At 41.8% G+C, this 10,854-nt stretch overlaps 1 long non-coding RNA gene across 2 annotated transcripts; it reads right to left on the bottom strand.

The window, feature by feature from the left end:
- Positions 1–9,526: 9,526 nt before the first annotated feature.
- On the bottom strand, positions 9,527–10,850 carry LOC124063023. 2 transcript variants are annotated; one of them, XR_006844038.1, is made up of 4 exons: positions 10,732–10,811; positions 10,144–10,174; positions 9,943–10,091; positions 9,527–9,839 (listed from the first exon to the last, which is right to left on the bottom strand). It is a non-coding gene; the product is annotated as an uncharacterized LOC124063023 (long non-coding RNA). The 2 variants fall into 2 exon arrangements; XR_006844037.1 differs by lacking the exon at positions 10,144–10,174 and having other exon boundaries at positions 9,943–10,104; positions 10,732–10,850.
- Positions 10,851–10,854: the final 4 nt, after the last annotated feature.

Below are 10,854 nucleotides of genomic sequence, written 5' to 3' on the forward strand. Positions count from 1 at the left end.
AACAAAAGTAAGTTTCTATTTCACCTTGATTGTTTTAGCTGCTGTGCTGGAAAGTTTGGAGGAGTTTTCTTTCTCTTTCTTTTTCAAACATAAGCACTTGAGCATATGACAGTGGACGGCGCAGAGGTTAAATTTCATGAGTGGATTTGTTCCTCATGTACGTAAATACACTGAATATCTTTGAAAACTGTGGGCTGCTGGACAACACATGACGCATGAAGATCACATTGGGCTCTGGGAAACTGTGTTGTGTTTTCTCACATGAAATAATTTGTGGATAAATCAATCATGGAAATAATGATCAGTTCCATCTGTGCTGTCAGTATCACAGTCCAGTTCAAATCCTCGACTCACCTTTCTTAGTGCAACTTAAGCTGTCAACCGAAGCTGGAAGTTTCTGCATGGACCAGCAGGTTTTTAAAGATGAAGATAAATACAGAAATGTCACAGTTCGATCAGGGACACAGTCATCAGCACAGACGAGCGTCCGGGCCGTGACTCACAGCGTCATTAGGAAAGAGGAAGGATGAGTCTTCTCTTACCAAACCATAAGCATGCGGTCATCTTCTCAAGCACAGAAACCGGTTTCAGCGTTCATCTCCTGCCAGAGGATACACACGACATGTTCAAACAGAAAAATACAATCAGCCTGTCATTTAATCAAACAATATCCCAAACAACACGGAGAAAATCACAGTTTAGATGGCGAGAAGGTAAACATGTTCAGGAGCTCAAAGACTTTTGTAATGCTCAGTCAGTGTTGTAACATCTTCAGCCTGGGTATGACTTAGAGGGGAGTACAGACTTTACTCGTCGAGGATAAAACTAGCTGAAAGATGTGAAAACAGCAGATGTCATTTTCTTCTTCTAGTCATTTTACAGTGTTTTTAAACATAGATAAACCTGAAAGGAGGGAGCAGACCGCAAACAGGTGGTCCCACCAGGCTGTAAGACAGGTACAGCTCAGGTGAACCATACTGACTCACCGTCTTGTCTCGACACACAAAGTGCTTAACGATGATTGGTCTTGCAAATGCTTGATTCCTTGTCACACACTTGCTTCTTTTGTCTTTCATTGTGGCTCATACTCACCTGAGCAGCGACAGGTAGTTTGTCAGAGACTCACACTGCTGTGACTTTAAGAAAGAACCTTCAGGGGCCACAACAGCACATGTAGTGAACATAAATTCCATGCCTGGGGGTTATTAACATTACAAAGAATGATTTTAAAGAGCACTGCCTGACAGTCACTAGTGTCATATATTCATCCAGTTGCTAAAAAGGTTATAAAATAACTGACCGCCAAATTGTGTGCAGTGTAAAATGAAATGCAAATGCAATTTAAAGTTTATTCAGCGTTGAAGAGCAACATTACATAGCAGTACCACAATGGGCTAATGCTATTTTTTTACCCTCCCAGAATTTAAATTTAAATTAGCTCAAAATATGTTCCTCAATCATGTTGGCTAGGTCAGCGTTACTCTACCTCACAGTGGTTTTCAAACTGCGTGTCGAGTCCTGTCCTCAGGTACAAACTAACTAGCTAACAAGTTAACAAGCTAACAAGCTAACATTACCCACTTAACGCTAACACACTTTGAAAACCTTGGACTAAGCATCAGTTTTTACTGTTTTCAGTTGCACCATAATCATCCTCATTCATGAGTTTTCACATAATGTTCGACATACAGCCTTTAGCCTGGAATGTTTTTTGACTTTAGCTCCCAACCCTCCTGACTGAGGATAAAACTCCACAACCATCACAGAACATAAATAATTTACTTCCCATCCAAGCCAGTTTTTTCCTGTGCAGATGTGAACAAACTCAGGGGCTGAGTAACATATGCACATCGGCCTGAAACTCATCTGAATCTGCATGTGTGCACACGCCACTCGACTAAATGCTTTACTTTCTCTGATTTAAAGATCTGCATCCACATGGACCTTTCACAGCACCTCGAACAGTCAGTGTAGGCTGTATTGACTTTTAAATTAGATGGACTTGAGCAGGTGTTCCAAGTTTATCCTTTATTGTGTGTTTATGTTGTGAATGTTTTCTTCTGAATGTTCCTCTGAATCCAAAGTGGGTCTTAAGTTACACGAGGTCGAGAACCTTGAAGGGGCTGCCTTCACTGTTGCATCTGTATGTGTGAGTGGGTGGTCTTAGCAACACTTAATGTTTTCCCCTCAGCTGTAGAAAACAAAACCACATATTATTTTCTCTCCCACGATAATTTGTTTATTGTATGGGTACGTTGTGTTTTATTAGGAACCCAGCATTTTAACACTGACTCATACCCTGTTGTAGACCCTCAGCAGGGTTGTACTCCTGTGTAGGAGGGCCCCCTTCTGTCGTCCTTGTGTCTTTTTTTTTCCATGTTGGCTGCTAGCATTGTCTCCTAATCCTTACACTAAATAAATCCTCAAAAATCTTCTTGGGTTAGCTGGAAGCTGCATCGTCACATGACAGCCACACTACAAACATATGATGATCTCATAGAATACAATGCATTGCAGCCAACAGTGTGCTGTATAAAGTAGCTGAAATGATCTACTGCAGTAAAGTGCAACAGACACACAGTAATATTAATACAAACTCACTGGATACGATAGTAAAACAGACACTTTCATTCTTTAAAGACATTTAGCTGATAACACTGTTGTTTTTACAGCTCTTTTTTTTTATTTACAGATTAAACATATAAATTACGGCCTCAAACGCATTGACGTCAGTCTTAAAGGTGTGTCAAGATCAAATTACTAAAAAAGAAAAACTCATGACCAAACCTCCCCCTTAAGCAGCTTTTTAAGACACAAACCTCACGGTTATCAAAACAGCCAGGTTTAGCACGTAGGATCTTCCGGAGATTTGGTGTCCCAGTCGGACTGGTGCATATTAATCTCTACACACAGATTCTGGATAGCCAAATCACATTAACGGGAAATACCAGTAATTATTAACAATATGACATGAAATACACAGTGCAAAAATAAGCACTGCAGAGATGAATACATGAGGAGTATACGGCCTTCAGCTATAAGGGAGCGTCAACAAAGAGCAGTCTCTTAGCTTAGAAAGGCTCACATTAGTGTCAGTATAGTGTATATCAGGATATTTCAGTGCAGACAGCGACCTCTGACCGTCTCTGTCATTCCACATACCTGCTAGCCTTCCTACATACTTACATAAGTATGCATCCTGCAGTTCCAGTCTTCACTGTTATATTTAGTCTGCTTGGTCACTTGGGTTACATTCACACAGAGGCAGATAAGAGAGCATGCGGCAATGTTTTCATAAGCCTGGCAGAGAATAAATCACTTTGCCCCCTATGATGGCTATTGGCTGCATTCCATTCAGTTTGGTCTGAGGGATCCCGGAGGTGTGCAAACCGGCGCACTGTCACCAGCTTTGTCAATCAGACATTGGCTTTAGGCTGTTGAGTGGATTCAGGACACAGCAACACTTTCATGGCTGACTGGGACATTTGAAGAGGACGGAGTCATCATTAGCATCTTTTGTTCCTTCTCTTTTCAGTAAGGTTTATTCCTTAAACAAAATGACACGTGGTGTACAACATGGACAGAAATTTGACGATGAAGAAGAGAAGTGATTTTCAGCTTCCTGTGCAGGCATGATGAGAATCCAACGGCCTCATAATCAGGACGGTGGTGTGTCCTGTCCTCCACACATGTATGAAATTCCTGTGTTGGGAAAAGACATCTGAGGCATGCCTAACACACATCACCCCTTCGCCCTTCACACAGAAAATGGCTGACCTTCCTTTATAGTGTTTTTACCTCCCAACAGCCCCCACCTCTTCTTTCCTCTCTGCTTATAAATTTCACTTTGCAGCGAGACAAAAACAACATGAGGACTTTAGACTGCTGATGTTCATACAGCAGCAACAGCTAACAAAATATTCACAGTTTCAGTGGGGAGGTGCATCATAAAGGTTATACTGTCAGCCAAATTTTACACCATCTTAAAGATATCTGTACATGTCAGCTCAATAACAATAAAAAGATGTTTCACATTTTGTCCACTAGAGAGCAGTATATTTCAACTGCAGAATGTCCCAGTCAGACATACACTATATGGACAAAAGTACTGGGACACATCTCTTTATCATTCAATTCAGGTGTGGTATGGAGCTGTTCCTCAGGGTTTGGGCTCAGCCCCTGACTTCCAGTGAAGGGAAATCTTAATGCTTCAGCATACCAAGACATTTTGGACAATGCTATGCTTCCAACTTTGTGGCAACAGTTTGTTGAAGGCCTTTTTCTATTCCAGCATGACTGTGCCCCAGTGCACAAAGCAAAGCGCCATAAAGACATGGTTGGATGAGTTTGGTGTGGAAGAACTTGACTGGCCCACACAGAGCCCTGACCTCAACCCCATCCAACACCTTTGGGATGAACTGGACGGAGATTGTGAGCCAGGCCTTTTGGTCCAACATCAGTGTGTGACCTCACAAATGCTCTACTGCATGAATGGGCACAAATTCCCACAGAAACACTCCAACATGTTGTGGAAACCCTTCACAGAAGAGTGGAAGCTGTTAGAGCTGCAAAGCTGTCTGTGTGTTTAGAATGAGACGTCATTAAAGTCCCTGTTGGTGTGATGGTCAGGTGTCCCAGTACTTTTGTCTATATAGTGTATCTGTATACAGTATGCCAGCTCAGTAACGATAAAAAGATGTGTCACATATTGTCCACCAGAGAGCAGTATATTTCAGCTGCAGAATGACCCGGTCAGGACATACAGTATGTTGGTCATAACTTAATTCAAGGGATGAGAAGCAAATAAGAATGGAAAGGACATATAAAGTATTATCGTATTTTTAAATTATCGTACTTTAAATACCCCATTCACTGTCGATGGAGCTGTTGATTCAAAGTTTCCTGTCATTGTTAACATTGCACTCCCCCTAAAAACAAATGTATTCTGTAAGTTAAAATTGTTTGTCCAGATATGCACATATAACATGTAGCAGAAAGGAGGTTTTTTTTCCTCTTCTGTTTTGCAAACTTAAACTACATTTCTGAACTCTCAAATATGCCACAGTCATCCAAAAATAACATTTGTACTGGAAGTGAGTTTTTGCATAGTTAACCCAACTTTGACTATATACACTCTCTGCGGCACATTACATGATGGAGAATGAATGTGCTTTGCGTGAGAACACATAAGCAAATCTGGTTTGCACATGTGGGCTTTTGTCTGTGTGGAAATGCATGCGTGGGCTGTTATGTGCATCTACATGTATGTGTGTGTGTGTGTGTGTGTTTTGCAGTTTTATCACGCATGTGGGGTTGAGGACCTTGACATCAAAGAGTAAAAGGTTGTGTCCACATAAAGACACGGAGGACAGGCGACCAACTCACATGCGTGCACACATGTTCTCGAGTGGAAAAAGCCTGGAACGAAAAAAAATTAAAAGCAGGCTCGTTTTTCACACTGATGACCTAGTTTTGGAGGAGTAGGACTTTATGGCTCCACCTCTGCTGTGATTGGTGAAAAAAAAAACATGCCTGGAGTTTGCATATGGTTTTAATGTGGGGGGCCCTTCTTTTTTCAGGGCATATAAAGTTGATTGTAAATAAAAAACAGGAAAGCCTGTCTGTCCAAGGGTTTGATCCACAGAAGTCTAAGATTGATCGCTTGTGAATAATCGTGGTCTCATCTGGACAAACTGTCCCGGGCAACCCGTTTCGTCTGCCTTGGATCAAGTCTTATTTGTTTTTCACTAATTTGTTGCATTGCACAATCGCGCACGCCGAGAAGGCCACATACTTTGTTCGTCATATGACTCTGCACATCTACTTTGTGCTTGTTAAATGTGCGTCCTGTTTTTGCATCATCTCAGCAGCTGCTGGATGCAGTATTCAGCCACTGATCAGACGTGAGAGGTGTGACTGATGTGTTTTAACAGTGAGACCAGCAACCTGAGCTCAGGAGGAAAACGCTGTCTCTTCTTCAGTTCCTCAGTCCAAGTCTCTCATTTCACTTATGTGTCAAACAGCAGCTCAGCTCAGAGTTAAGACCCAGCAGAGACCAGAGACCAGAGACCCTCTTCATCTCCCCCACCTCCTTTTTTTGTTTTTTAACACTCAGCCTCCCATCCTCCTCAGAAATCCCTTCGCATGTCTTTGGTTGAGCACAGGTCACACTCTTCACCAAACTGCTTCAAATAACGAACATCTTGTCAGTTTTATGACACGATCTGTCGTACTTGGAGTAACTGGAGGAATGTGTGATGAACAGGCTGCTTTTTTCAGTTTTTCTTGGCTCTTTTCAAGGGCAGATACAAAACACATGAAACCAGTGTTGGGTAAAAACCAGGAATGCAGGGGTAATTGTGCTGCGTTCGGTAACTATAGTTCTTCATCGCCTTGTATGGTGCAGTAATGACAGCGTGGTTTCATGCCTGAATGTATAATGTCCACTAAGAGCATTTTGAGACACTGAAATGTCTCGGAGCCACTTGTCTCTGTAAGTCAATCGTGTTTATTTTAAGCTGTGGTGGAATCTAACTAAGAGCATTGTCTCAAGTACCGCAGTACAAATTAAAGGTAGGTGTGCTTGACTTGAGTGTTTCCAAAATCTCAGTGAGTGGAAAAACTGTATCTCCAGATTTGGTGCTTCTGATAAGCTGGAGGATTTAAAGAGTTTCTGTATGTGTTGAGTTAAATAAACTGTTACATAAAATCTGTCACGGATTAGCTGAAAAATGCACTAATCTTGATTTGACTTTTCAGAGGTATGTGAATTTTCTTTGTCCATGTTTACACTGTAAATGTTTGTGAACAAGATTTTAGTGAGACAACCTGTTGAAATAAATGATTAATTAAAGAATAGCAAAATAAAATCAGCAGCAAAATGAGTGTAGTCGGGTAAAATGTAGGCCGCATTTCTCGCTGAAATGTTGTAAAGAAGAAGCATAAAGCAGCATGAAAGGAAAATAAAGTAAGCAATAAAGAAAGTAAAGTACAAAGTGCATCACTCGAGCTTCTTCACGTTCCACCACCGTTCCCACCCATTCGCTGAGGATGACAAAGCTCCTGCTGTGAATCAGCTCCTTTATTTTTTTAAACTATTTTAGCTTTTTTAATGGATATTAATATTTTAAGAACTGTGTAATTTACTTGCTCATTTCCATGTACTCTGAGAAGTAAACTTCAAATATATTATGATTAGATGCCTGAAATGCAAGGTGTTATCCTTGTTTTTTATCTTTTTTGATAACATGAGAGTATATAGAGAAGAAAGACAGGAAGAGAGCTGGGGCGATGACATGTGACATACTTTTAAAAATCATGTTGGTTAATGACTCCATCACTAGGACGTCCAAAGTCATTATTTGCTCTTAAAATATACGGCACAGTTGACACGTGGTCAAACCTGCTGAAAACTAAACACTGCAGGACCAGTGTGCAGGGATTTACTCTTTCTGTGTCTCAGCACTTCAGCTCAAGCTGAATTTGTCTGTATTTAAAATTTAAAAGGGAAGGCAGTTGATGACAGGAAGTAAAATCTGCAGGACACGTACGGTGAGAGAATCAGGCCTCGACCCCAGAGAGATAAAACTCTAGAGTGCATTCTGAAAAGCTATCTTATGTTTGAGAGATATTAAACTGAGAGTCCCTCGTAAAGGTGAGGTGGACAGACGTAAGTGGGACAAAGGTAAGAGGGCCTTTGAAAATGTACGTAGACTATCGGTAGGATGAAAGCGAGGGAAGCCAAAGAGTTCAGCGGCACAGTGAGTAAGATAAACAGGTCAATACTGGGAGTTTGACCAGTTTTCAGCACTGACCATAAAAAACTCTAATCTTTCACTCTGTGGACGTCAGGACGCGTTGGGACAATGCAAGAAAAACGACTGAATTCGTACACACACAAACAAACAGTACAACTACGACAGCTGATGACCAAATGTCCACAAAACTAATGATAACGTCCATTAACTCCAAAGTGTGAACATATTAACGTTTGCATCTGCTAAACATTAGCACGTTAGCACCGTCACTTTAAGAAGGTTAGCATATACATTTAGCTTAAAGCGTCTTTCGTCATCAGGTCGTAACTTCCGTCTGTCCAATCTTCTGGCAACATGTCTGACTCAGCTCTACTTTGAATTTACTGTTAATTAAAAGCAAAAACGAGCTAGCATGCAAAACCAAAATGGTAGCACTAAACTTTGGCATTTTGTTTGTCACTGTCAGCATTTAGCTTCACAGACCTGCTGGTATTTCTGTTGTTCTGCACAAAAACTTCTTATAACCTCAAATAAACACGGAGGCCATTATGAACTCAGTGAAATGTACTTACGTAATTAAACAAACACTGCACCTGTGATAGGTGTGGACCAGACTGACACATACTTGTTCTCCTTATCTGCATGTGTCTGTCTGTTGCTTTAATGTGTGTTGTGACAAAATGAACTCTGTGCACCAGCAGGTTTATTTTTTTTATGGCCTAAAAGTTTGTCTGGTTTTGATTTTAAAAAACAAACAAAATATAATACTTGCAACGGAGACATTGTTCTCAGGGTGCTAAAATGGCATCCCTAACACCCCAAAACGTCCTGCTGAATCCTCCCCAAAACAAAATCTGTTTCTCATTATCACTTTTCACCGTAGTTCCCATCCCCCTCACTTTTTCTTCTCTGAAAGGCCTCCCCCGTTTCTTTGTTTTTCCTCTTCCCCCGCTGGAATGAAGAAACAAAACATCTCCCTTAAACTGTTTATTGTCTTAGTGAGCCCCGTGAAGGGACAGAGACACCCATTAGGCAAACTGTCTCAGACGTCCTGCTTGTTGCGGGACACCGGGGCAGATAAATATTTAAGTGAAATCCGCTGGAGGGCGTCCAACGGACCTGACAGGAGCCTCTCAGAGCTGAACTGTGGCTATTTGGTTGTGACATGGGACATAAGGACGGTTCGGACTGCTCACAGACAGACACAAGTGTCCTCATCCAAACTTTTTTTTTGCTGCTGTCGGACCCTTTTGTTCCTCCTCCTCTTCCTCATTAGCAGGAACAGAGTGAATATCCCAATTAAGGACAGTCACCCCGCCGTGCCAAAAGCAACCTCATAGCCCGTCAGCTGGAAACATTGGACAGAAGATGGCGATGGCTGCAGTAATTAAGCAGAAGCACAGAGCCGTTCCAGGCGCTTGCATCACCTCCCAAGTGCGGGACAAAGCGTTCGTCTTCTCGCTGAGGGTATTGCATGTCTTACAAGGGCGGGTCGATCACATTCCTACAGTTACAGGGTCAAGAGTAATGTGATTTATTAAATTTTCTCTTTTTTTTAGTGGAGGAGGAGGAGGAGGAATGTTAATTCAGTGAACTGTGCTTTCGTTTGAGAAAGACTTGTATGCTGTGAGAGTGTACAACGAGGGCAACGGCAGGACAAATTATATCGAAGTCTATTTTTACTCGAGAGAGAAGGATCTTCCACATGTATATTCTTGTGGAAATGAGGAAGCACTCTTGATTTTGAGAAGCTCATTGAGCAAAAAAAAACAAACAAAAAAAAAACGCTACATGATTAAGGCAAATTATTATTTGTTTGCATTCATAAAGAACAGAGAAAATGTGCATTGTGTCTCAGGCGGTGAGCACAAGCTAGCAGCAAGGTGGACGACGGAGACAGACAGTGCAGTTCGGTGGTTTAATGTTCAAAAGCTGGAGGTACACAAGCTTGTGAAGCAGGCGAGGGTCAAATCCAGAGGGCAGCAGTCCAACACAGGCAAACAAATCCATAAAGAGCCAAAGGTCAAACACTGGCTGGTTCCACATGTTCAGATAAGCAGAATACAGGCAACAGACATGAGGCTGGAAAGAAGTCACAGAAGCCCAACTTAGTTACGTGCCAGGACACAGAGGAAGTGAAACAGTGTGTGCAGTGAGGGCTGATTAGGGAATGAGTTGCACCTACCTGAGTGAAATGACCCGGAAGTATATGTGGCAGCCATGCTAAGAGCTGGTTTGATCTTGTAAATGCTGAGGAAAGGTGATTGACTGATGGATTGGTCGGAGAGGAGAACTGAAGAGCACAATGCAAATCCACAGAGCTGTCGCAGTGGCCTGTCGCAGTGGCCTGTCGCAGTGGCCTGTCGCAGTGGCCTGTCGCAGTGACCTGTCGCAGTGGCCTGTTGCAGTGGTGTATACTACAGATTATATTGTACAAATTGTTTTCACCTCAATAGTTATTTGACGTAAGCGCAGCAAAGTAAGATCGCAGCTTCATGTCCTGACAAGCTGTACGACAGCTAAAACACATGTTGCAACAGTGGTTTTATAAAATGGCCGAGGCTGTCGTGTGTCTGGAGGTGAATCTCTGCTTTTTCATAATAATTCCTGATCAGAATTACAAAATCACCATTTTGTTTATCTATTTGTTAGGCCTACAAAAAATGTATCACGTAGCCTAATGTAAATGCCCTGCTTACATCTCAGACAGAAGTATTATTACTTTTTACTTTCACTTCAAATAAATACCGGTATTTGACATACAAGACATATTGAGAACTTTTAATAAATTTTAAAACATAAAAAACCCTCTGAAGTATCCATCAATACATAGAAACAGCGACTGATTTAAATGATTTTTTCACGTGGAAATGACTGAGACATTTCACGGCTTCAGCTTCAAAACTACTTTTGTGACAAAATAAGACAAGACTGTAACTGTATTTACATGTTTCCTGTGAGTATTTCTACCCACCTGGATGCTTCCTCGACACTCGTTTAGCGGTTTCTGGATGTGAACGCCTCACTTTCTGGTCTCTCCCGCCCCCGCGCCCCCGCTCGTGCGTTTAGTCAGATTCTTCCACTGTCGTACGCATGC

This window comes from Scatophagus argus, chromosome 8 (assembly GCF_020382885.2).
Source record: "Scatophagus argus isolate fScaArg1 chromosome 8, fScaArg1.pri, whole genome shotgun sequence".
NCBI lineage: Eukaryota > Metazoa > Chordata > Actinopteri > Scatophagidae > Scatophagus > Scatophagus argus.